A 6596-nucleotide genomic window follows, 5' to 3' on the forward strand; every position below is an offset into this window, starting at 1 on the left:
TCCCAGCATATGGAGGTGGCCTTGTTGGTTGGACAATTATGTCCTCTGGTGATAGAAAGGTGTTAGTAGCAGTCTCCTGTTGTAACTTTCCCCCTGATGGCTTTTTCTGCTCTAAACTTTCTTTCTCTGACTAGCTTAAGAGACCTTCCCTTTTACTTGATTTTTTCCCTCTGTCTGACTAGCTTGAGAGACCTTTTTTTTAACTTGAATTTTTTTCTCTGTCTTACTAGCTCGAGAGACCTTCTCTTTTACTTGAATTTTTCTACTATAACTATAATATAACTTCTTTTAGCTCACGACCAGCACAGAAAGTGAATTACATATTTCCTTGCCCCAAGCATACATTGAGGCGAACAAAAGTAATTAAAATAAATTTTAGCCATGAGGGAAATTGTGCACATCCAGGCTGGTCAGTGTGGCAACCAGATTGGTGCCAAGTTCTGAGAGGTGATCAGTGATGAACACGGCATCGATCCCACCGGTACCTACCAAGGGGACTGTAACCTGCAGCTGGACTACATCTTTGTGTATTACACTAAAGCCATAGGTAACAAATATGTTCCTCGAGCTATCCTGGTGGATCTAGAACCTGGGACTATGGACTCTGTTTGCTCAGGTCCTTTTGGCCAGATCTTCAGACCAGACAGAAGGGGCTGAGCTGGTTGACTCAGTCCTGGATGTGGTGCTGAAGGAGGCAGAGAGCTGTGACTGCCTGCAGGGCTTCCAGCTGACCCACTCACTGGGAGGGGGCACAGACTCCGGAATGGGCACCCTGCTCATTAGCAAGATCGGGGAATAGTATCCTGACCGCATCTGAACACCTTCAGTGTAGTACCCTCACCCAAAGTGTCTGATACTGTGGTTGAGCCCTACAATGCCACCCTCTCTGTCCATCAGTTGGTAGAGAACACTGATGAGATCTACTGCATTGACAACGAGGCCCTTTATGACATCTGCTTCTGTACTCTCAAGCTGATCACATCAACCTATGGAAACCTGAACCACCTCGTCTCAGCCACCATGAATGGTGTCACTACCTGCCTCCACTTCCCTGGCCAGCTCAATGCTGACCTCCACAAGTTGGCAGTCAACATGGTACCCTTCTCACGTCTCCACTTCTTCATGCCTGGCTTTGCCCCTCTTACCAGCCATGGAAACCAGCAGTATCGTGCCCTCACTGTGCCTGAATTCACCCAGCGGGTCTTTGATGCGAGGAATATGATGGCTGCCTGGGACCCCCGCCATGGTCGGTACCTCACGGTGGCTGCAGTCTTCTGTGGATGGATGTCCATGAAGGAGGTAGATGAGCAGATGCTGAATGTGCAGAACAAGAATAGCAGCTACTTCGTGGAATGGATCCCCAACAATGTCAAGACAGCTGTCTGTGACATTCCACCTCGTGGCCTCAAGATGGCAGTTACCTTCACTGGCAACAGCAGAGCCATCCAGGAGCTCTTCAAGCGCATCTCAGAGCAGTTCACTGCCATGTTCTGCTGAAAGGCCTTCCTCCCCACTGGTACACAGGTGAGAGTATGGACAAGATGGAGTTCACCGAGGCTGAGAGCAACATGAACGACCTTATCTCCGAGTACCTTATCTCCGAGTACCAGCAGTACCAGGATGCCACCGCAGAAGAGGAATAGGATTTCAGTGTGGAGGCCTAAGGCGGCTCCCCCATTACCTCAGGCTTCTCAGTTCCCCAGCCTTCTGCTGCCCTTTCTTCAAAATTTGTGTTCACTGCCTTTTTTTTTCCCTTTTTTATTTCCTTTTGGGAGGCATGCAGAACAGTGCCTGACCCACATTAGGTGCTCAATAAATATTTGTTTCTTGAATGTCTCCTCTATCCACTCTGGCAAACGTAAATTTCTTCCATTCTAGATTACTCTGCATTTCTTTCTGGTACCCACTTTTCACATCTGTCCTGTTAATATCTTCTGTTTCCAAAATGATTCTCCCAAGAAGCTGGTTCTTGTCCAGATCCCATTTAGAACTAGCCAGGTGCTTCAGTGGCCACCATCCTAAGGCAAATTAGTACGAGGTAGAAGATAGCAGCAGGTAGGAATCACTTGTGATATGGGGATGGGATTTCTCATTTTTGGAAGAGGGGAATTTTTGAAGAGGGGAATCTATGCTTTTAGAGTCATTTTTAGGCATTTCCATGCTCCATCTCTGTTTCAGGAGAGGTGTTAACAGTATCATTTCCATTTGCAGCCTCCTTCTCAGCTGTCCTGAGTTGTGCTCTCCCGTTGGAGAAATCTGCCCCACTCTGGGAGGTGTGAATCCTTCCTCTTTCTGCTTTACCTCTCTCACAGTGCATTTCAAAAAGGAGAGGGCCAGCCTTGGTTCCTAAGCTTCCAGAATTGCCCTCCCCAACCCCCCACCTTTTCAACCCCCTCCAAAGAGTACTATCACATAAATGTGAGTCACTCCAGAGGAGGGGCAACAAACCCTTTTTTTTTTTCTTTTAAAAAGTCTCATTTCTTTTGCTATTGCTTTTTCCTTCCTACTGTTGGTTTTGTCCTATCCTACATTTCAGATTTCTAATTTGTGTTGAACTTGATGCTTTTTTCATATTGAAAAGATGACATTGCCCCAAGAGCCAGAAATAAATGGGAATTGGAAATAAAATAAAATAAAATAAAGGGATACATATTAATACATTCAAATGGTTGTCCAGGATGTATGTGGCTCAGTAATAGAACACTGGGCTAGAGATACAACCCTGGGTTCAATCCCCAGTACAGCAAAATAAAGTAAAATAAAATACAACAAATTGTTTATGTAAGGAGAAATGGACAGGTAATGTGGAAAAAAAAAACTATATGAACAGACAGAGGAGAGTGGTCTTACAGATATCAGTCATAATATCCAGTCACGAACTGGCATGAAAAACGTGATGGATTTTAAATTTTTATTTATTATTATCATTGTTAGTGGTACTGGGGATTGATCCCAGGGATGCTCTGCCCCTGAGCTACATCCCAAGTCCTTTTATTTTAAGACAAGATCTCACTAAGTTGCTGAGGCTGGCCTCACTTATGATCCTCCTGCCTCAGCCTCCTAAGTCACTGGGATTATAGGCAGCCCTAATAGTTTAGTTAAGAATACAAAACACTGGCTTAACTTTGGGGGACAGGCAATGTCAGTGGGAATGCAAGGGTCAGATGGAAGGCATCTAGGAGTTTAATAGTGACAGACTTCCATCTATTTGATTTTCCCTTATGTCACAACATCAAAGTTTAGAGGAGAGAGCCAAAGTGGGGTATTTTTACATGTTGTTTATAGAGTACAGTCATACATAATAGCTTTGTGACACAATATTACATGGGGAATAAAAATTGGGGTCACAGGACCTAAGGTTAAGTTATAGCTCTTGCACTTATTACATGTGACTATGACATTTGCAACATACTAACCATACAGTTCAACCCTATCAAGTCATTTTTTTCTCCTCTGTGGTGCTAGGGATTAAATCCAGGAGCACTCTTATCACTGACCTACATCTCTAACAGTTTTTATTTTGAACCAGAGTCTTGCCCAGGCTGTCCTTGAATTTCTCTCAGCCTCCCTAGCCACTGGGATTACAGGTGCAGGTCACCAATGCACTTTTCCCACTTGGAATCCTCCTCCTGTTATTGTTGATCTTTTATGTCCTTCTGTACCTTGGAGTATTCTATCACTCAGAAGTCACAAACAGCCCAGTTGCAGTGGGACTTTTTAAAAATGGTAGGGAAGACATTCCCCCCCCCCTTTTTTATGGGGGAGGGCACCACGGATTGAACTCAGGAGCACTCATTCACTGAGCCACACCCCCAGCCCTATTTTATATTTGTTTAGAAACAGGGTCTCACTGTTGCTTAGCACCTCGCTTTAGCTGAGGCTGGCTTTGAAGTTGCGATCCTCCTGCCTCAGCCTCTTGAGCCGCTGGGGTTATAGGTGTGCGCCAATGCACCTGGCAAGGCTTTCATCTTTTGAAGCTGTAAAGTCCATGGGTTGCCCTAGCTTCTAGCCTGACTGGGTTCACATGCTCAAAATCTGTCTCAGGAAGCAGTCTTTCTCCATTTCTGTGTCAGCTTTGTTGTATCTAGTGTCCTCAGCAGCTTCAGGCTTATATGTCTGTAGTTCCAAAAAGGAGAGAGCTTCTTTTACTGTAAACTCTCACAAAAGTTCTGAGAAATATGCTGGTTGGACTCACATGATTCTTTTTTTCACCTGTGAACCTGTCACTGTGGCCAGGCAGGTGACATTTACAGCGATTACTTTACTCCAGTGCCACAGAATCATCCCTGGGATTTAGGCTGAAGCCAGTTCCACCCAATCCATGAGTACCAGAAGTGGTAATGGGCAGTTTCCCAAGAAAACCCAACGTTCTATGATAAAAAAGGCAGGGTCATGCTTGATAGACAAAATAATAGGTATTTATTATGATATGTCTTCTGTTGTCTTTATTGCTTCCAAGAAATCACACATATGAAAATATTACAGGTGATATGCCATTGGGGAAGAGCTGGACTTAAATTCAAAGATGGCATGTCTCTTGGACTGGGGTTGTGGCTCAGGGGTGGAGCACTTGCCTAGCATGTGTGAGGCCCTGGGTTCGATTCTCAGCACCACATATGAATAAATGAATAAAATAAAGGTTCATCAACAATTTAAAAAAAGAAAAGAAAATGCTCCCCCAGCCCCATTTTCTTAAAAAAAAAAAAAAGATGGCATGTCTCAGCATTAGATGTTCTCACTGGGAACACTGGGAAGGCACACACAGAATCAAAATCAATCAAGAAATAAACACACCCCCCAAAACCCTGTAAAACTTTCCACACTCTTCATCTAAGCTCAGAAGGACAGAGATTTGGTGAAGCTCCAGGGGTTTTCCTGTCTCATACACCAGCCATGAAATTAATATGCAGCACTTTTATGTTAATTAAGTCTACTAAGATTGGAGGTAAGAGATCTGACCTGTGTGTTGGATATTCCCAAGAGTGGGCGCAAAGGAAAAGGGTAGCATGAGGGGAATTATGCCAATCTGATTTTATTTCACCAAACTAATGAGATGGGGAAATTCCTATGATGAGGTGCTGCACTGGGCTCTTTGGGCTGCTCAAACCAGAACCTTCTAAGACTCCAGTGGTGCTTGCATTTAATCAGTCACCAAACTTCCACCTCCATTTCCCCAAGCTGTTCTGCTTCTCAGTCCCTTTTACTTCCAACTCTCAATTCTGACTTTGTTAATTTATGTAAAACTTTCCACCTGGTCTTCCCGCTCCTGGTTTTTATGTCTTCCACAACATTTTCCACCCTGCAGAGAGTGATTTCCCTTTTTTCCCCAAGCATAAATCTAGTATGTCACATCCAAACTAACTCAAATTCTACTTCTTTTTTGGGGGGTGGGGTACCAGGGGATTGAACTCAGGACACTCACCCACTGAGCCACATCCCCAGTCCTATCTTATATTTTATTTAGAGACAGGGTCTCACTGAGTTGCTTAGTGCCTTGCTTTTGCTGAGGCTGGCTTTGAACTCGCCATCCTCCTGCCTCAGCCTCTTGAGCCACTGGGATTACAGGTGTGTGCTGCTGTGCCTGGCCAAATTCTACTTCTTCCAAGATAAATTTTACATCCCTCAGATGGCACTTGAGGACCTGCTGACATAATCTGCTATGACCAATAGGGGCCTTCCATGCCCGCTCCTTTGGGATATTTTCATACTTCCCCATAAAATACGCATCTTCCTTCCTTTTCCCTTTTGCAATGACTGTTTATTTTTATATCCTGTCATTATTTTTTTTTAAGAAAATCACAGTTGATTCTATTTTTCAGTACTAGGAATTGAACCCAGGGCCTGGTGCACACTAGACAAGTACTCTACCACTGAGCCACATCCCCAGCCCTGAAACAAATTTTATGACCATAGAAAAACAAAGAGTTCCAAAAAAATTGTTATGTGAAAAGAAGTCCCCTGCTCCCTGCCCACCACAATTTTCTTCTCCTTATAGATTACAACTTTCATACTTGTTAGGTAGAATTTTTGTGTTTCCTTTCATATCTCTAAATAAAATGCTTATGCTGCTACTTAATTTTAAAATTTTAGGCATTATCTATACATTTTCTACTACTGGAGATTTCTCACCTCTCTCTCTCTTTCTCTCTCTCTCTCTCTCACACACACACACACACACACACACACACACACACATGCTTTTCTGGTCCAGTCATCCTGCCAATAAAATTATATCAAAATTTTGCTAAATCAATATTCATATAAATAGTATTCCATGTTGAGTAATGTAATAATATATTATTGACAACTTTTCTGCATAATTCTCTTGTTTCCTCAAATTCTCTGACAGGTTTGTAAACTCCTGTAATCTCCAGATTCATCAGTTTTATTTTTTTTTAAATCATTTCATCTTCTTGAAGAGATCTTCTCTGGGACACTATGCTATCACCTTTCACAAAGACTGGTCCACCTCCACTATCCTGGGACCTCTCATGATGGGGGTCTTACTTACTGGATCCCATTATTCTTCTTACTCCTTCATTTTGGAGAAGCACATTCTCCAGTAGCATTTTAGAAAGAATTAAGTGTAGGTATTT

At 43.2% G+C, this 6596-nt stretch overlaps 1 pseudogene; it reads left to right on the top strand.

Moving 5' to 3' along the window:
- Window positions 1–381: 381 nt before the first annotated feature.
- LOC107153611 lies at window positions 382–1643 on the top strand (annotated as a pseudogene).
- Window positions 1644–6596: the final 4953 nt, after the last annotated feature.

The sequence above is a fragment of the Marmota marmota genome, unplaced genomic scaffold (assembly GCF_001458135.2).
Source record: "Marmota marmota marmota unplaced genomic scaffold, marMar, whole genome shotgun sequence".
Lineage (NCBI taxonomy): Eukaryota > Metazoa > Chordata > Mammalia > Rodentia > Sciuridae > Marmota > Marmota marmota.